Below are 21,251 nucleotides of genomic sequence, written 5' to 3' on the forward strand. Positions count from 1 at the left end.
AAAAAAAAAAAAAAAAATTGTTACGCGGTCAACAAAATCCTTAAACATTAGGGAGTTTTCGTAGACAGTTTACGCTGTCCCACAACGTTATTCGCCAGCCGCTACGACATCCGGGACTCTGCAGGCAAGTTTGGCGCTGCGCATGCGCAGTAGTGGCGTCCTCGTTTCGGAGAGCGTAGCAGAGATGGGAAAACGGTCTACGAAAACTCCCTCTCCGGTTTTTCGGGGTGTTGTCCGAGTGACGAACTGCCCTGTGTGTCGAATAGCCGTGCTATGAGTTGCCCTATTATTAATTGTCTTTCGACGAACGGCCCGTATCCCACGTGACGTGGAGGAGAACCAAATACGTGGCTGCGAATACTAAAACAATAAATTCGCCTCAAATTAAAAAAAAAAAAGAAAAGGCGTGAAGGTTAGGAGGTTGACGAACGAAAAGGTGAAAGGGGAGGGGCACGCGGCCGCCGGAGAGGGCGCTCTCACGCGTGCGTGCACTCAGGCTTGTTTCAGCAATATGCTTCCAAAGTTTCCTACTTTATCTTTGTCCCATCCTCCCAGTCTTTTGTTCACCCGTGTCTTTCCTAATTTTTCCATTTTATTTTATTTTTGGGTTGTGCGCGCGTTTCTGTGTGTGAGAGGGGTGGGGGCCTTCGTCTGTCTGTCCTCGTCTTCTCACGTTCGTTCACGCGTGGCCTGGTATGGTGAGGAAGGGGGGAAGTATGTAAAAGCGCATCGTAGCAATGTCACACGGACCGGCGCGTTCTCCCCGCAAATTTGGGAATTACGCTCTTTGTTCTTTTTGTTCTTTCTCTCTTCTTTTCCTTTTTTTATTATCGATGTCGTTCTGTTCAGGATTTATTCGGCGTGCTCCGGACGGCGCTGAGTCGTGCGCCACCGGCGTTCTATCGGCTTCCCAGGTGGGCGGCGCATTCGGGTGGAGAGTACGCGGTCGGCAAGCAAAGACACAGGGCTAACGAGGACCAAGAAAGCTGCGCACCGCGCGACGCGCTGGGGAGCTGTCGTCGGAGATTTCCCGCGTTTTAATTTAGGTTGGCGACTCCAGCAGAATGGACGGCAACTAGCGGCCAGAGCAGAAAGCTGTGGCGACATGGTTCGCTCGCCAGCCTTCTCGGGCGAGTCAGACATTCACAGCGCCTTGCGGTGTAAAGACGAAGCCATGGAAGCACGTTCGAAGACACTCGATGAAAGTCGCTAATAGGTTAAAGGCTCGTTCACACTCTTGCAACCGAGTAGGACCGAGAGAGACCAGACCGGTTTTTAATCCTCTTACGACGTCTTAGGACCGGGGCGCTGCTGCGGAGCTCGTCCTAAGACGTCGTAAAAGGATAAAAAAACCGGTCTTGTCTTTCTCGGTCCTACTCGGTTGCAAGAGTGTGAACGAGCCTTAATTTCGGAAGAGTACATTTGACCACTTCGTCGATTAGTGTTTCGCATTTGCGCATTTAGATGCCCATGAAACAGGTCCAATAAGTAGTGGCGCTGATCGCTAACCAGCCGAAATAAGATGGAAACAGTCGTAGCGACAGACTCGAATTGCGAAGGCGAGGCAGAGGATAACTAAGACGCCATTCTGTCGAATCCAGACACGATCCTGCAGGTATGAGAGGAAGCGCGTTGATGACTACTGGCGCTCCCCGCTACCCGAGAACGCCCTACATCAAATCACCAATCCCGACAACACCTCTAAATCCTGGATATTTCTTGCAATCCTAAAATACAGTTATGACGAAAAAGTTAATTGTTCAATATGCACTTACCGCTGGCGTTGAGATGAGACATATATATAATTAGTCCTTACATGCAAGCGATTAAGCGAAATGGGAATTAAAACATCCCCTCCCCCACTTCTTTTTTTTTTTTTTTGCAATTGATTAGCTTTGTTATTTATTTACCACGCAAGGGAGACACCACCGGGTCAAGCGACTAGGGACTCGGTTCCACTCGTTGCGACATCTAGTGCTCATTGCTCTTGTCACCGTTAACGAGTGCGAGTCGTGGCATGCCCGCTGAAATGCCTAACTTGCGTTCGCTCCGATGGAGGGCGCCTCATGCCCTGCCGCCACCGAGAGTGCGGCTGACTGACCGAGTCTGGAAGGAGAACTCTCTTCCCAGATTTCGTGACGGCGTGCCATGAACGTTTAATTACGCGTAACCAAAACATTGCATTAAAAAGAAGAAAAAAAAAGAGAAAACATGATTTTTGTTGAATTTGATCGAAACTGTCTTAAAGTGGCTTTTGATGAAATCTGGCCTGTTTTCTGTGACTACAAATCTAGGGACCCTGAGTGTTGTGGGGCATTCGCGTGACCTGGGTCATAATCAAGGAATCAATAGGCAAGCCTCGCTGACGCAGGGGTCAGAATTCTTTCCGCTCCCTTCCTACCACTCGAATCTGACTTTTACACCGGTCTGTAAATGCGAGTCCAAGTTCTTGATTGCATTAAATAACTACGAATGCATGAATGACAGATCAGATATTTTGTTGCCGATTGTAATCACAGACGGCGTACGCGCATTCTTCCAAGTAGCCTACGAAGCCACAGAGCTTCACGAAGCACTGGGAAGCAACAGGAGACAATTCGAAGCCGGGATGGATATTTCACGAAACAATCGGATAAGCGCACTTGGTATGCTAAGCTCGAACTGAAAGGGATCAGGGAAAGGATGCGCGCGTGCCACTCCGATCGAGTTTCGGGCCCAAGTTTTCGTCCCAACTTTTTCGGGAAGCGTCGCGGAAGCCCGTCGGGCCGCCAATCGCCGGGCTCCCAGAGGTGCGGCCGCCCCGAAACGTCTGGGCACCGGCGATAATCTCGGGGATCTCCGCACACCTCTGTCGCTCCCCGTCATCACCCTTTCCGCGTATCTCCCCGCGCACGGAATCACCTTGTTTGTTATTCAGCTCCGAAAAAATGGCTCGCCAGACCGACGACGGTCCGTGCCTGTCCGGGCTCGACACGAAGTTTTGACGCGAGCTCGGTCGGCGCAAGCGCATCTGGCGCGCGGTAATCTCCTCTGAGCTGGGCTCTTAATCCTGGGCGACCGTTTTCCTTCCGACTGTTTCTGCGCGAACGGTACAATCGTATCAAGAGAGAGTAGGCGGGGGAAGAGGACGGACAAAGGAGAGCGGGCCTTTATCTCCTTCCGGCGGCGTATACGTGTCCTAATCAGTTGGCGAAATGAACGCCACTAAATCCCTCCGGACCGGAGGCTGGGAGGACGGGGGCCCGGCGCCCGGGTCTGTTGCCAACCCGTCTGCACGCTGTCTCTCTCCGCACGAACAAACTTGCGCCTAGTCGGACCGCGATACAATGCTCCTTTTTAAAGTTCCGAGACAATACACTCGCAGGATACACGCGCGTCCAATCGGGTTTACGGCCAGCTCGGTTTTAGACTGGTGTTACAATCTGCCCACATATTTGTCACTGAATCTGCGACGGAGCTGGGATTGGGGTTGTTCGCCGCTTCTTGGATGCGGCCCCTTTTGTTCCTGGATTTTCGCTTTCGTGCTGCAGTGGCTAGATGACACGCCTGCCACCTCAAGGTGCAGATAGAAACGACGCATATTCGAGAGCAGCGTAACTGCCAACTTGGCTCGCATGGTGCGCTCTTTTAGGTGGCTTACTGAGTACGCGTGGAACTGCTACGCGTATCCACCATTCCTTTCTGTAATTGTCTTTTTTCGGTTCTGTGCGCTGCCATTGTTGTCTAGTGGGCGACGGGGTAAGGAACGTGCTCTGCGCATGCGTAGAAGCTTTCTTCTTGGAAATATTGGATGCCGCGCATGCGTCGACGGCCCAGTGACTCGGCATTTTTCGTCTGGGTGATGAGCGCTGGAAAGCTTGATAACTCGCTACTTTCCAAGTATTCTCCAGAGCCGTCTTGGAAAGGGGCGGAGTGTATTAGGAAGTTTTGAGGACATCGAAATGTTCCCGCGCTAAACTCAGTTTTCCTCGCTCTTTGCAGGGTGTGGCCGTAAGGTCTAACACAATTAGCTTGCCTTGTAAATTTCGAATTCCAAGCATACATACCCGAAATTGGGCACGCAAATGTATAGTCTCACATAATTTTTTTTCTTCAGAGTTTACGTTAGGGTTGGTGAAATAATAGTAGAGCAAAAATGGCGGCCGTTAATTTCCTATCTCTACTACCGATCTTCGTCGTGTGCACATAGGTTTGTGAGCTTGCTCCCAGGTAAAGATAGTTCATCTATTTTGTTAAAACTTATAAGTACCGCGATTATCTTGCTCATTGCCAGCCTCTACTATTGGTTTTTAGCGTTTTTGCGTTCAGAAAGCTACCCGGGAGAGAGCTCATCAACCTGTGTGCGGACGACGAACAAGCTGGTAGGGGACATTGGCCTTCCTTGGGAATTCGAATTTGGCGAGGCATGCCTAATGTTAGTCCGTTCCGCCGCACCTTGAAGAACAATGGTTCTCAAATGAGGGTCCGCGAAGGCATTCTAGGGGTCCGCGAAGTCCTGCCTCACCTGTCAGTCCCGGCAGTGAAACTTGTCTTCTCCAAATTGAGAAGAAACGTTCCGATTTTCGGGTGAGTTTTCTCGTGTGTATGTCAGTGTGGGAAGTCTACTGCCATATGAATCAATCTTTTATTCAGACAACCTGAAAAAGAATTGTCTGGGGGACCGCCACTAAAGGCGTAGATTACCTGACGAGGCAACATGACTGACGTCACTGACATCCCACCCCCGAAAAGGATCCCTCGTGTAATACCCATTTATCACCTCCTTGGATCTCTTACCACAAGGGAACACGTTCTCGCAACTTACCGAATAGCTGTGGAAACGTGGCATTTTTCCTCATATTTCCTAGTTGTTGTTTTTCGCGCATCAGTATTCTTTTTTTTTTAATTTTTTGTCTTGAAAAGCTTTTTAGGGTGTCTCAGTCTTATATACTACCATTTCTTATAGCCTTCGCTCTAGTAAATGCTGCCTTTTGTTGAGAGCAGTGCTTGTGACCAAAAATTCAGAAGCGAACGGGTCTAAACGAAACAAAAGACTGGCACTGTTTGCCCTTGGCGGGGGGGTGCTGTCGTGAGATACCTGAAGGCGTAAACCATCTTCTTGTGAAGGACGGACAATTATGCTCCCGCAGAGACTTCGTAAGGAGCGCGCGGCGTTATAGAGAGCGCCAGGCGCCAGAGGTGACGAGGGTTCGCAGTGTGGCTGGGCTGGGACACAACGCGAGGTGTGAAACGTTCTGGCAAGCATTACGCTCCCGCTTCTTGGGTCGATGGAGGATGCCTCATCGACCGCATGTAATTACACGTCCCTCAAATGCCATAGGATACGTCGGGTTTCTTTAAGTCCCGAATTAATTTCCCGAATAAGTTTGTAACTGTTGAAGATGAATAATTTCACGCTTTGCACGAGACACCACATTTAATTCGTGCCCAGGGCGAATTGAGGTAAAGACTTATCTTTGTGCCTTAAAAAAAGAAATATATATATATATATATTCACACACTTTTTTTTTTACAGCGGAGCTGTCAAGGGCTAGGTTCCCCAGGACCGTGTCCGTGTATGTCGACACAAACCTACCTGGACAGCTACCGCCATCTATAAGCGAGGGCGGCAAGCACACAACCAGTATGGTTTCTGCCGTCGCTCGTAGATGGCGGCAACCTTTCCAGCTATAATAGAAGAATGGATAGTATGGCACGTTGGTGGGAATTGATCGTAGGAAACAGCGTGAAAAACAGACGACGACGAAGAAAAAGCACAGAGTGTATCGAGTACAGCTCTGCTGGTCTTCCTTCTTCACGAGAGTGGAAAGGCTGAACGTTTTTTCCGGTTTCTTTTCACAACGTAGAAAAAAATGCATACACCACTGTGCGCGCACGCACGCACGCACACGCACACGCACACGCACACGCACACACACACACACACACACACACACACACACACACACACACACACACACACACACACACACACACACACACACACACACACACACACACACACACTTTTTTTGCGGTTAAATGGAAATGTTGATTGTCGATATAGCCGATGTTTTTAATCCGAGTCTTATCATCTAATTGCTTTTTTCTTACGTGTTCTTTTTGGCAGCAACAGTGGGAATCTCTGCGGGTTGGCCGCTTCCATTTCGAGCGGATTACGGGGCTGGTCCTTGTACCCATCGCTAGCCAATCTGCGCCAACAAAAAGGGCGGATCTTCGGGGGTGCTCCGCCTTTTCTAACTGAGCACCTGGTCGCTCCTAGCTATTTAATCCTCCTCGCTTCCATTGTTAAAAAAAAAAATGACAATGAAGACAGGAATTAGATTACGGTCACAGCCTTTGTTTCTGCATGTGATGGCCCGGTCGGCTGTTTCTCAAACTGACCTGCTCGAGCGCTGACTGGTATTTCCTGGAAACGGGCAGTATTAATTGGGAGAAATATAATCACGTCAAGACTCCTTTTTGCCGCAAGGCTCGGCCACCCTATATACATTAGTAATAATAATAATTTTATTAATAGCTTCGTTTACCATCCATGTATAGAAATGGCTGGGCAAGAAAAGCTGTCCAAGCAGCTTGACTGTCCCTCAAACCCCATCGTACGAAGTATTAGCTAAAAAAAAAAAAATATTAAGGCAAGAAATTGCACAATGATACAAGACAGGGCAGTCTTTCTTGCCTTGTCGCCGTTTGCGCACTCTAGCTCATATCACTAACTACAGCACTTCCATCAATAATAAAAAAAAAAAAGAAATCAGCAAAGCAATAAACAACAGTGTCATTTGCATACACTAAAATAAAAATAGAATAGAAAAAGAAAAAAAAAAAAACCACCAAATTCGAGGTTAAACCGTAGGCCAATCGTTTGGCCGCTGTGGACGTCCCACATTTCAGCGGGGGACTTGCGAAACGCCTTCCGAGTCGTAACGCATGTCGTTTAATTCGCGTGCTTGCTCCGATGCTTAAAAAGGGGACTGTCATGGTTGCGGGGTCAAACGAATCTCGGGAGAGATTTGTCGTTTGATTCATCACGCGTTCCACAACTCGCGGTGGCCGACTTGGAATAATTTACCTAAAAGAGGGGGAAAAAAAAGCCAATTGAGCGTCGGCATCTGATTAGTCGCTGCCAGGATGCGAACGGAAGGGACGTCCGGTCTCCAGCGCCAGCTACCTTTCCTTCGATGACACTTCGGTGTTCGGTAGGTTTCGAGCGTGCACACGCCCTTCGGCAGTGTCTGATAGGCACCCCTCGTGTTTCTCTGCGATGACCAGTTTTCGCGGGAAGAGATTGGCCGACGTTTGCTGAAGTGCCCGGAATAAATATCGGAGCCAGCTGCTGTAAAGACCTTGGTTTTCTAGATCGCGCTTTTGCTATGTGCACCGGTAATTACCATCATCTCAGTGTGACCGTTGTCTCAGTATTTGTTTGCATCTCCGAGCAAACAAGCCCTGTTTGTCGTTCCTTTTTCCGTTTAATTAGTGCTGGCTGCCACGGGCGCTGGGCAGCGAAGAAAGTAATCAGACCGGTGTTCCGAACCGTGCTTCACTCGCAGCGTTACGTTTTATTTGCCGGTTTTCTTTTCTTTCGTTTTCGCGTCTTGTTTTCGATTTTTTATTTTGTTCGTTTTATTTTTGCTAACGAACCGCAGCGTCCAATCAGAACCCGCCTGCTACTAAAACGCCGTTGCTTGGTCCGGAAGCGGAACCGGACGTGGCACGTCTCAGTTTTACGAGTGCCGCGCCGCGGGAGAAGGTGAAGGCACTCGACTCGGCAGCAGTCACATCCGCTGCTGCACACACAAGGGCCCCCCTCCCCGTTACTCTCGGTCGGCATCCAGCGCCCCCCTTCATTTGGAGCCCGGTGGTCGTCGAAGTGTACGAGGTAGAAGCCGATAGCAAAAGAGGGCAGGTCACCGACGTCGAGGCCGGACCTCGCGAAAGGTGGCGCTGGCTTCGGCGTCGTCAGCGTCGCGTGAGTTTAGTCTACTCTCGGCGCCAGGTACTCGGGCTCCCCCGTGGTATATCGAAGCTGTTAACGAAGGAGGACGACGCCAACAAAGCGACGAGAGAGGGAACGGGGTTCGATCGAGCCGACATAGATCTGTGCAAGGAATGTGTGCGATTGGAGCAGAGCGCCGACCGAGCCCGGTTTGTCGGCAGTGTGGCGCGGAATTCGGTTTCCGCTTTTCTGTGTCGGATCCCGTTCGGCTTCGGGGTTGGTCTACGATGCAGTAGCTCGGGCAATGGCGTCCCCGAGCCCCTCGGTTCGTTGCTGTCCTCTCGCTCTTCTTTCCAAAGTACCCGGCTTAATGGAATTCCGGAAGTTTCGCGGAAATGAATTTAGCTCGCACCGGAAATGACGAGGGATATGGGTAAGAAAGGGAAGAGCTTCGCTGCTCAAGAGGGCTGGCGTATAGTTGGATACGCTGCGTGCGTCGTGGGACCATCACGTCTGAGCGCTGGGAGCGGGCGGGCTGCAAGCGATAAGCACGAGGGCTGCTTTTCATCTTGTGGGCGGTATTAACGCTAGCAGAGGTTGTTCTTTTTCGTTGCCTCCACCCCCCCCCCCCCCCCCACACACACACACACACACATTTTGTTTACAATCGTTTTTTGGTACGTGGCGAATTTGACTGGTATAAGCTTGTCCCGTGCTCCCCGGTTGGAACGTGGCTCCTCCGCTGTGTAATGGATCTTGACCTGTTTTACTCTTTGCTCCGGGAACGGCGCCGAGAGCATCAAACTTTTCCCTCGAGGCCGGGTATTATATGTCGATCAATTTCTGTTTTTCGGTTTTCTCGTATTGTTTTTTTTTTTTATCGTGTTAAGCACTTACGAGATGCGCACGTTCCGCACACATTGAGAAACCCGAATTAAAAACAAATAAAGAAAAGAAAGCATGGCGTGACAAGAAGTTTGACGTGCCAGGCGATCCATAAGCAAGTCTTTGCTGATCTTAATGCTTGTCGCTTGTTGTGACTGGACCTGTGCGAAATTGGGATACCTAAGCGAGTATGCGTGTTAGAAAGACAGCACGAATAAAATAAGTCGCCATTTACTTCTTGTGGGAGAGCTCATGCGTACCAATGTCTGGTTAAGGAACTTTCCTGCTTGAGTCTGGGCCTCATCTTGTAAGCTTTGTTCCACGGTTGTGTTTATCGACTTGAACAGAGTAAGACAAGTGCGACGTTCACTCGACCACTTTTATTCTTTTTATTTGCGCGAATGGGACGTTTCAAGACGAAGCACAGAAAAGTAATTTTCGGGAGCTCGGAAACACTCGAGGGAACACGCGTTCGTATTTACACCCATAACTGCTGTCGTATAAGCAAACAGCGACCGCGGCACAAATGGAGAACATAATTCCCCGTTTGTAAGTGGTGCGAAGTAGCGAGCCCGTAGCGACTGCCCGGCTGCAGAATAACAGCAACGGCAACAATCCAACGAGTCTTCGGGAGAAAGAAAAGCGCGGAGCCCGAACGTGGTCGGTCCCTAGATTCGTGCCGTACTGTATGCGGCCCGCTCTCGCCGTTTTCCAGCGTCACGACGACTGTCGGGGACATCGCTGCCGCTTGGGTTTGTGCGTCGAGATACGCTGCGTTCTTTTTCGTCTTCGCGGCGTTCGTCGTTAGCGGCACGTAATTGAGAGAAAGTTGCAGTGATGCGGGCTAATTGAGACGGTCTGGTTTTCACGGTTTGTGTTTTCTTTCCGCGCTGCAGACGAGGCGACGCCGGTCACCCGCGGCCACCGAGGAAGCAGCAGGGCGGCAGCGACTGCGGTGAGTCCGCCGTTACGTTACTTCTCCGCACTGCACCGGTGACGAGCGAGCGAGCTCCAATGCCGGGCGAGCGCTCTTGAAAACTAGATCACTCGCGCGGCGCACTTTTTCTTCTTTCGTCTGTGTCTGGCTAATTAGTTTTGTTGTTTGCGTCGCGATGGCCTGGCCAGTGCGGTGGCGCACGGAAAAGATGCTTATCACTTGGAGCGTGTCACGCTGAGTTGGGGCTGTATTAATGCGTGGGGCAAGTTCGTCTGCTTCTTGCGCAGGGGGTAGCGGTGACGTCAGAACGCCGAGCCCTGATTGGCTGATCGCGACCCCCTATCTGAGCGTCGTCTGCTCCTTTGCAACGTCGTCTGCTCGCAACGTCGTCTGCGTCTGTCTCACTTTTCCTGCGACTTTCGAAAGTGCAGAGGCCAGATTCACGAAACGATCTTACGCCAAAAATATGCGTAAGACAAAACTTGAGAACAAATTCGTATTCACGAAACGAAATTTTCGTAAGTTTTGCGCAGGTTACAACGAAATCCAACGACAGCTCCAAAGCTGTCTTACGTACTTCTTACGATCAAATCATCATGGCCGACAGCGTCGCGGCCGCGACGACCAACGGACGTTTATTTTTCTACGTGCGCTTCTCACGCGTCCCGACTTCAAGCAGCTAGAAGAAAGTAAAAAGTACTTGAAACAGACCACGACGAACAAGAACGCTCGATCCACAAACACCCGGGAAAAGCTCCAACGGCTACGGTTCCACCGACACCGACGAAGCGAGCTTCGCAGTTAGGCCTAGCAGGCACTTCGCGACTCGGCGACCGTCTGCCCTCGACCGGCTGGCGTGCTGAATGGAATATGCCCGCGCGACCCTTGTGAACCCTTCCCGTATTAAACTTTGATCGCTGACCTCACTTTTAAATTAAGAGGTCAATTTCTTCCTCTTGTTATCTCCTTGTTTCCCGAGGCAACGGTGACTCTCGCCGGTGAAAAAGCGGTGAATCGCCGACGGACGCAGGAAAGGTAAAGCAGCCATCGCTTTGACTAGCAGACGTAAAGCAGACGACGTTAACTGCGCCAACCCGCCGACGCCGTTAAAGAATGAGGGGTCTCGCCGCACACGAAATGAGGGAACAAGTATTTGGGAGGGAACTTGCGGACACTAACACGCTCACTCTCGGTTCTAAGCAAACAAACCTCGGCGCCCCGGGACACCTCGCCAGTGAGTCCTTTGACTTCCCTCCTTGATGCGCGTCTGCTAATTGTACGACAAAAACAACGTACCGCTCGAGTTATTTCGTCTGCCCTTTCTGAAAGGCGAAGTCGAGTTCACTCGTAAAGACCTGCACTTCCGAAAGTCGCAGGAAAGGTAAGACAGACGCAGACGATGTTGCGAGCAGACGACGTTGCAAAGGGGCAGACGACGCTCAGATAGGGGGTCGCGATCAGCCAATCAGGGCTCGGCGTTCTGACGTCACCGCTACTTCCTTTCTCATGCGCAGAAGACGAAAATGAGCCCACTTGCGAGGCGTATTGGCCGTCAACGCGGGCGGTTTCCGTTTCTCGTTTTAGACAAAAATATTGCGCTTTTATTTTTATTAATTTTTTTGTACCGGTTCCAAAGTAAGGACAGAGGCAAAAATACGCACGAGCAACATTAAAAAGCGGAGCTCTAGCAAAAAGGGTGGGCTGGAGGAGCACATAGAGATCACGAGAGAGTAAATTATGCTTGCCCCAAAATGGCGAAACGTACGCGATATGCACTCCAGGTGTTGGGCAGCTCGTATGAGCGATGCCTCTGTAGGTCTTGTACAATCGCTCGTGTGCCCATTGGCCGTATGCATAAGGCACATGAGTTATTCTTTGTTTACGAATTACCTTAAAGTTCCGCAGATACTACGAGCTTTCCCGTGTTGTTACGCTCCCGTTCGCGGAAGCGTGCCGTTGTCGTTCAGAAAACGAGATCGGGGAATGGCGAGGCGCCGATGGCGTTCTTGTTCGGAAATGCGATTGGCGCCGGGATTTAATTGTTATCGGTGGCTCGCCACCTTCCTTTCCCACGTTGCACTGATTGGCTACTTCCACCCTTTGTGGTAAAGTATAATGCGCGGGCTTCGCGCATAAAATTCCCGTATACTCACTGCGGGACTGTAGAGTAACTTGGAGTTGTACTACGTCGATTGTCCCGAAGCTGTCAGAGGGCTGCACAAACTTGGTGGGATTTTGGCCTTGTGCGGAAGTAAGGTTAGTTAAATTTTCTCACGAAGACATCCGCGGGGTGTTGCTTCTAGAAATTTTCTCGGGCTTTTTGGGCGAGCTGCGTCCTCGATGCTCTACCAGCAGTGGCAGTTACTGACCGTTATAGCCGAGTGCACTAGTATCCTCGTTCTTAGAGGACGATACCTGGGTGCTCGCCTTGAGCATGCGACGTGAAAAGCGCGCTCCAACACGGTGTCCAGCGAAGACCGTCTGGCTCGTGTTGCCAGCACGTCCCGATAGAGGTGGTGTCCATCAAAGGTTGCACAGATGTTTGTGCGTTTACGTAGGATGTCTGCGTGTTTTAAAGAAATAGCGTGGGTACGCCTCGCAAGATACTGCGAGGAAATTGGTTTCCAGTTTGACGAGTTTTACTACCCGTCTACGATTTTTCGAACGTTATAAGATTGCGCGTCTTGCATTATCGGAGATGCTTTCGTCACAAGGCGCCTATAGGTGAAGTATTGTGTGGCTACAACAGTGGGCGACTTTATAAGCTGGACCTGCGGCGTTCAGGCCTTGCTGACACAAAACTCACGCACAGAGCCTCGGGCATACGTTAAGCTATTAAAACGTCCGCTTGGAATGAGCTGCCAGATTTTCTATTTTTGCAATGTGGTAGTCGGTTTTATAAATTAGCGTGCCGGGTGCACCCCCTTTGGCAGTTCACCCCTTTCACCTAACACTATAATCTATCGCAGGTTTAGAGGATGGTCCCTTCGCACAGAGCTCTCTGCTTGCCGTAAATGATGGTATCCTATTCCCGACTTGCCTTCTCTCCACCCTTCGCTTTCCTAAAATGGAAAGAGTGGAGGGCTCTGTGGGGAGGAGCTTGTAGTGCTGTATTCTAAAGCTGAAACGGACGCGCTCATGTTTTCGCCGACTGCGTTTCGCAGATGAGGAATCGATTGCGGTTCTCTTATCTCTCCGTTGCGTCCTGACTGCTCACACGAGAAAGTGCATGCGCGAAGATCGTGCGTATTGGCCGACTAAGAGAAAACTGCCCTCCAGGTGAACACTGCTGTTCCTTCCTAACGAAGCGGACTCGTCAAAGGCTGTCGGTCTGCGGCCGGACCCCTCAGCGCGCCGTCGCGTCGAGGGAATGAGTGACAGATATTCGGGCCGAGGGAGCATGCATAATAAAAGCGCACCCGGAGGGGCTGCTGACTGCTGGTGGCGATGGCGCTCGTAATTTGTCACTGCCTAATGAATATTCACTCGCGCGCCGCCATTCATGACATGTCCGAGGAAGAATACGGCCATCTTGCCCTATAGGGTGAGCACAAAAATAGGAATGGTCTAGAGAGAAAGGATGGGTTCTTATTGAAGAAGGCCCCAAACTTAATAATGGGGCTTGTTCCTCTTTCTCTTCGCTCGCGTTCTTTGCTTCAACACGATGCGTCTGGCTCAGCGAAGCAGGTCGTATTGGTGTGCTCCAATGACGGAGAAGTTCTCCCAGTTAACTTACTGACGTTTCTCCGCGGGACTTGGTGCAAACAAGACACCATGGTAGTCGAAGCTGGTGCAAAGGATCCTGGTGGAAGCCTCGTGGAGGCAACTAACGGTTATGACGTTTCACTCAATCCCCTCACTCCATTCCGGATCAGGCTCTCTCTGAGGGAAACAACGGCTGCCGCTCCAAGGCTTCCAGGTACTTCTAACATTTAAAGTCAATGACAGAATGAGAACGGCGGGGGAGGTCTTCTAGCTTGTCCCGCCTCCAGCTTCCTGTCTTTGATAACACGTAGGCGTCTCGTGAGCGTCGACCGTGCAAGCGCAGCCAAACCACGACGGGAGGTGACGAGCGGGTACTGGAGGCTGGGCGCTAAAACGAGACGCCGTGCCTGTCTCATCCTGTCAGTAGCCGCGTCTACACGAATGCGATGTAGTCGCATTGAATCCAGTTGTCGCGTTCAATGCGATCATGGAAACGGCATAATGCGCTCGGGAAGCCCATCGGATTCAAGTCGCTAGACGGAGGTCGATCGAGACGGCGAATGCGCATTCGTTCAGCCCATGTAAACGGAGGTCGCATCGCATTTTGGAACAGGGGAGGATTATGGGAAGGCGCTCGCTGCGGAAGCGAGTGATCAACTGAGAACATGGCGGTGGTTATCGTGGACCGCTGCGGCGGGGAGCGATCCCGCGTGATCGCCCGCATTTTTCTCCTGAGAAGAAACGCGAGCTTTTATTGCCACCATAAGTGAGCGGAAAATAGCTGAGCTGTTCAGTCAATTAAGGTGGCCCCCGTCATTCGGGAATCACGACTGGCGCGTCCGAGGAAGTCCCTAGAGGTTTCGGCGCAAGCACGAACGACGCCGAGGGATTCGAGCTCTGTATGGTACCGCAGAGCGAGCAGCTTGTACCTCGGTGCCGTTCCTGCCGGCGCCGGAGCCTTTCGGCCTCGGGCTCCGGTCGTGGTTGGGCGAGGCGAAGCGCGCTGGCGTCCTCAGAGCGGTTGGAAACGATCCTGATCGCCAGGCCGTGCGCACGCACGTCGTCTCTGATCCGAAGAGGCCCGACTGCCCGGCCCGGAGCCCAAAACGCTTGGGGTTTGATGTTTCTTCCGTCTCGCGATTTCTTGCGTAGCATCGAAGACAGAGGGCGTGATCTTTAGGCTTGTCGGAAGCGTCGAAGGGCCCCCACTTGCGAAGCACCAGAAAACGTAGTCATGAGTAGTGCGGCCGGTGTCAGAAACCTCAGCGTTAAAGGCGTGGCGCCGCCTTCGCATACGGCTTGGCGCGCATTCATGTAAACGTTGCCGCGTCGTCTTCATTTGACGGACGATTGGAGTCGATGTGCTGAAGTTGCATTCACGCAAACGCGGCTAATGATTATAGTGTGAAACAAACATTTGATTAAAGAAGTAATGCACGGAAATGGCTTGCCGCTCTTGCACGATGTTTGTGTATTTCGGTATCACCTGTCCATCGGCTATTACCCGGGAAAAAAATGCCGAGCCGCTGCGCTGTGCACGCGTACGTGGCGTGCTATATTCCGCGGTAGGGGTCTATTGCGAATGCTCGGTAGACAAAGATGGTGGCGTGCAGACGGCTATTATTAGACGTTCGCTGCTTGTCGTACAATGTTGCGAAGCGTCTCCTGCCGAAGCATACACCACCGAGCGCAGAAAGAGGCTAACAATTATTTATAATACATACGGGTGTTGTCTTAGACTGCGAAAGACCGCAGATAGTTAAATAAAATACCTAGACCAGTACCAAATTGATAAATTGAAAAAAAAAAAAAATAGTCTCAAAGCGTTTGTCAGAATGCGCCAGAAGCCGCATGGCCATCGCATCAGCTATGGCGGCGCTTGCGGCAGGCAGATCTGACTTCCACGTCTTGCTGGAACGGAGGCTGCGATCGTTATAAAGCTAACCCTTATAGACACTTTCTGGCAGCTGTGCATGGGCGCCGCCATAACCGACCTTCAGTTTTTGTTCCCTCTTATTCCGTTCGTCTCACTTCACCATTACCACAACAGGGCAAGTCATTGCAATTTTAGATTCTACAGTGTCCTTCTCCCCAGCATAGGCCCTTGTAGAGACTCGTCAACGCCCCCTTTGGCTATGGCGGCTCAATTTGGCGCGCGCTGAAAGCGTCTATAGGGGCCATGAAACGATTTTCCTACCTTCGCTAAATACTACTCAGAATAACTCCCTAACGTTAATGACCGAATAAACTTGCCTTAGTTTTGGTTTCTAAACAATGGCAGTCGGCAAATAAATTCGAGAAGTATGAGCATCGTTCATCCCCTCAACTCGGAGCCAGAACAACGGGCCCGTGGCCTGACGCCTATTCTATGCCGCCTACGTTAATCATAGCCACGCGCTGGGGTCGGCAAAGTAGAAAACGCGTGCTGAGCTTCAGGCAGTGTTATAAAGTTCGGCTATTCTCGTCACCGGTGTGGTTGGATACGAGCCACTACCCGAGTGACCGCCGAGGCATCGATTGTTACGAGCCGAAGTCGAGTGCTCGCACAGTTCTCGTGTCCAATCCATGAGCCGCGCTCCACTGTCGTCAGGCGGGTGGTTTCGATCCCACAACTACGTCATCAAGCTCTGCTAAGGCAAAGACTGAAAGAAATAGTCCGCTTCTATCCTCGCAATTCCTCCGCGACCAAGAAGCTTCTGAATCAGTGGCAGTCCGTGCGCGTATACAATAGGGCCCGACTAGGACCGGAATATCGTTTCATGACCCCTTTAAACATGCCCCCTCCTACAATATTTGTTGCTACGATTCTGTGTGGATAACTCCTCCTGCGTTCCGGAACAGTAAGTCCGCCGCTAACGCTCATCGTCGGCGATGCAACCGACGCTGCCATCTTGTCGTGCACCCTAATGGCGTGCATTAGCGCACCCCAATATGTCGGAAAAGTTACGCAACGCTAGCATCGCTCAAAATGGCAGCGCACAGGAGCCTTTCTTCCAAACGTGTATAGCCGAGTTGCAAAAATAAACGCCAGTCGCGCTTCGGTTTTTGCCTTCCAGTTGGTGCGTTCTCGGTGAGGTTCACGTGGACATGTCAGATTTACGGCGCATCGTATGTAACTACGTTCGGGGCGTCCTTTGAGTAGTGGTGAGCTGCGGCCGTGTGACTGGGTTTTATTTCCCGTTTTTCTGTGCTCCGTTTATTGGGGCATATGAGATGAAAGAGGAATGATCGAGTTATTAGGAGTTGTATTTCCTTTCTTTTATCTTCTTTCGATGCTTTATACCTTTTTCTTTTTATGGAAGAAAGGATCCTGATTTTACCAGCAAGCGTGGCAAATTTGTTGCTTGCGCGTCTTGTAGTGAGAGATGAATGTTTAACTTCCTTGTCCTCCCAAAAATGAAACGAAAAATAACGCAATCATTGTCTAAAATAAAAAAAAAAAAAAAAAAAAAAAAAGTTGTTTACGCAGCTGGAGTTTAGTCTGCCAGAGTATGGCGACATTGGTCCACTGTAGACGAAAAAATTTAGCCAGTGCAGTACGACACCTAGCCTGGGGTTTTTAACGTGAATCGCGCAGTAGTGACACACGGCCGCATGGCGGTATGCGATGCTCATCCAGATCGAAACGGGCGGGGGTGGGGATTGAACTGTCTGGGGTGACGTGACGAGTGTGAGTAGCGCTTTGAATATGTAATGAAAGACGACGAGGCGCCGACCGACAGCTCGAAAACGTGGGCTCGGATATATGGGCTATTTATAGTTCCACTGAACAGGCTTGGGGTATCCGGGTTTCGTCTAGGGCTTGATATGTTCCACTCTGTCGTCTAGCGGATTATCTTTTGATACGTTAACACCCACACGCTTGTACGGTGGACATTGTGCAATATTTATTCGACCGTGTTAACTCGGCGTACGGCGGGCTAACGTCGCGCCCGTTTTTGTTGTCTCGTTATGCTAGGTGGTAATGAGGAATGACTTGCTTGAATTAGCACTCTTCTGCTATTTTTCGGGATCTTGCACTTTGTGTTACAATCGTAAGCATTTAACTACGAAAACTATACTCCACCGTCTTTATTTGACTTTCGCAGCGCTCTACAACCAATGGGGTTTCCGTCTTTTAATGTTTCTTTCGAGAAAACGTCCGGATTCCGTCCAACGATATGTGGCCTTCGATTTCACTGACACCTGCGCTAATGCCTAGGATCAGAGAGATACGTGAAACGCCCTTGAACGCACAAGGACTGTCTCCTTCGCATAGTCCACGGACCTGTCAAGACGTGTTGGCCACAAGGAGCTTTGTAAGTCGAAGCTGTATTCGGCTCAGGCATGTACGAGTTACTAAAAAAAAGTAATTGAGTAACTAAGTATTGACATGAAAATTAATTTCAGTAGAGTAGAAATTACTCAAACGGAAAATAATTGAGTAAATCACTAACTACCGCAGAAAAGTAGCGAATTATATTTGAAGTTACTTTTATATATTTTTTTTACGGTAACAAGAAAGGACATATGCTTTTACCTGTTGGCGAAATATTGCAAACCAAAAATAAAGCGACTTTTTTTTTTCCATAAAATTGTTTTAATAGTTGGTTCTGCTTGTGCGTGCTTAATTATTTTGTACTTTTCTGGTTTTTGGTCAGATGTACAGCGGATGTATAATTTCTACTTTGAGGTTTAGGATTTTCGGAGCTTGATTTTGCAGGCAGTGTTTTCTTGTTTACAGTGTTGCGTAAAGTACATCTAAAAAGTACTTGAAGTAAATTCCAAAGTGAATTAGATGATATGTAGTTCAAGTAATGTAAGTACACAGGCTGCAGTGCACATGCATTTGCAGTAAAACACTATAAATATAATGTACTTTCAATGTGCAACTATTGTTAACAGAATCTTTCACGATGCCCTTCTACCCCTATTGGCCTCGAAATCGACCTAGAGGTGGCGCTACGGTCGCGCTATCATCATCATCAAAGCGGGGATAGGAGAACGGCCGCCCCATAGGCTCTCCACGTTTGCGCGCGAGGCGGCGTAGATTCTTGCGTTTATTTTGTCGCATACTATCGGTGGGAAAACAATTCTATCGGAAAAGGATGCGGTACTGTTCGGTGCTTCAGTGAAGATCAAATCGTGTTGCCAGCGTGCGGCCTAAATTTGTATAATCGCTTCTGTGTGTGCGTCGTCTGTTCTAGGCAGACGTTGGAAAGCATGAATCACCACGACTGATGCCTGTCTCCGGCTGAACTGGAATATTTATGTTAAATAGTTGTTTCTTTTAAAACGGATGTATCGGTTCATCAACGTGGGAATTAAAAAAAAAAAAAAAAAACAATAAATTCCAACCCAGATAACATAATACCGGTATTGTGGGCTGTGAAATCGCAGCCTCTGTGCTTTGTTTTTTTAACTTCTAGCTTTTGCTGTAATATAATAATTTAGAATGAAGATAAGTTAAAGCTGTATTGGAAATTACCATGCTATTAAGTTCCTCTGCCCTTTTACTGTGCCATAGTGTGGGCAAGTTTTTTGGAGTCTGAAAAATCGAATGCGTTGCGATGAGGAGAGAGTGTCTCTTCTAGTTAAGATGTGCAAACTGCACAGTTGGCAGGACAACTGAAACAAGTAAAACAAAGTGTTCTAATATATCTGCCGAGACTGTAATAAAAGAGTGTAACCGAGCAATGCAGAAATGTTCCTGTTATTAAATGCTTTTCTCGGTAGCGTGTGTTCACCCGCTTGAATTTTCTTGGTGAGCGCCGCAGATGTCGAAAGGCTAATACTATAAATATCTGGCTAAATAATCTTGTATTCAAACATGGTAGACTTTGCAACCCAAACATACGACGCGCACCACAACACAGACAGCATCAACCGCAGTGATACTCTTTTACTGATGAGGGCTAGCGACCTTCACGAGACTTTCCGATCACCCTCCGCCCTCACCTAACGTACATCGGGACTGGGCAGTTCATCGATGAACTTTCAAATTATTCAAGTAATGCTTTAATTGCATTTTTTTGCCAGTTAATTGGAGTCTTGTGCTGGAGAAAGTCAACAAGGAGTAAAAAATGCCTGCATTAATATTTTTGACGTCTCTTTCTTTTGTGACACAGGCTTGCACGGTAAACCACTTCAGGGTGTTTGTCATTTCGCCGAGGGTGATTATATTGTTTAAATAATAACTTAAAAAAAAACATTTTAAAAGGCTTTCCGTGTTCATATTTATGTAGGACTCACAACGTGAAGTTTAGAATGGGAATGAAATATGCCATTTATGACATAGCAAACCAGTAAAAAAATATCTAGTTTTAACGTCTTTCACTGAATATGACCGGCGCAAAATCAACATACGGATTTATTGAATGATTAGTCTATTAAATGATAACGATCAGTCGGGTTATTTTTCTAATCAAACCACAGACCCACTCAACATTCAATGCTTTATGAAAGCCACGGTTTGTGCGAGATAACAAAAATACGTGGGACCGGCGATTGTTTACAAACCAACACACTAAGATTATGGAAGCTTCCGACTTAATAATAATCGCTTTGCTGAATTTCTACGCATGGGAAACGATACAACACAACCTTTAGTAAGAAGAAACGGCAAGGAAAACATAAAACATCTAATAAGGAATGTCAAGCTCAGCCTGAAACGGGCTTGCGTCGTCGAGATCCATGCTTTTGAGCGTGCGGCCGTCAGACGACGCGCGGCGGGATCCCTGCTTTCGCACGTTTCCAATTTCGGCCGTACGGTGGCGACACGGTTCGATCTCGAGGCGAATACAGCTTTTTCTTTTTTTTTTTTTTTTTCTTTACTGGTTTCCCTTGCTTTAAGGGTAATCGGAGGTGCATCCGATTTTTTCAGAAATGGCGGCAAATATTGGATGGTGAAGTCGCTACAGAGTATTGACGAACTATTCTTGACGATCAACTTATAAGACCCTCATTTGTATCGGTCTTGTAGCCGCCATCACTTCACTCAAAGAAATCACCAGATGACGTCTCGAAAGACGATAGCGCATTTTCACATGACGATACACCATTTTTTTTCCTCATATTTGGAGAATGTATTTTAAGATCGAAAGTTGTATTTTCTCAACCCCACCGCCCCGCTAAAAAAAAAGGGAACACTTTTAGTGAAGTACAAGTACATACGGCGAAAATGTGCTTCAAGTAAATTAGAAGTATTCTAAACGTACTTGAAGCAGTACTTTAAGTACCATGTACTTACAGTAGTTCCCAATACTGCTTGTTTATTAATTTTTATTTATTATTTAGATACGTTGGGAAAATTACTAAGGTTTCTTGAACGTTGTTCAAGCCTTGGAAGGCTCGCATATTCTGTTTTTTTTGGAGGAAAGGTAACGCAAGGAGGTCACCTTGGCGTTGTCCTTTTGCACGCGATTCTTCGAGCACAGCACCAACTACGGGAGCACCAGATGGCGGGTGCTGCATTTTGTGGCCTCCTTTGACTGAGAGCGCAGTGTGTACACCTCCTGTTGTGAGCGAAAGTTTCTACGATAATGAGAAGCGGGGACAAGCCCTTTCTTCAAACGCGTCAAGTCTTCTTACGCCCGTCTTCAGCGCGAAATTTCGGACCCCCCGCCCCCTGCCCCTTTTCCGCCCTGCCTACGCCACATGCTTCCCCTTTTTGCAAATAGCAGCTGATCTTCCAACATCTTATGATGTTTTTTCGTGCTGGAATGTGTGTCGATAATCAAACCTACGACTAAAATTCGAAAGTAATTTGTAGTTTGAGTAGAAGCTACTCAGAAAATGTAATTAAGT

General features: G+C 49.0%; 1 protein-coding gene across 2 annotated transcripts in view; it reads left to right on the forward strand.

Moving 5' to 3' along the window:
- Positions 1-21,251, forward strand: part of LOC8024530 (poly(rC)-binding protein 3) — a gene marked incomplete at its 3' end in the record, with an annotated part of 460,140 nt that overhangs the window by 111,490 nt on the left and 327,399 nt on the right. For both annotated transcript variants that reach the window (XM_042289920.1, XM_042289921.1), the window contains 1 exon segment: positions 9,721-9,779.

Source organism: Ixodes scapularis, unplaced genomic scaffold (assembly GCF_016920785.2).
Source record: "Ixodes scapularis isolate PalLabHiFi unplaced genomic scaffold, ASM1692078v2 PGA_scaffold0__279_contigs__length_252992795, whole genome shotgun sequence".
Lineage (NCBI taxonomy): Eukaryota > Metazoa > Arthropoda > Arachnida > Ixodida > Ixodidae > Ixodes > Ixodes scapularis.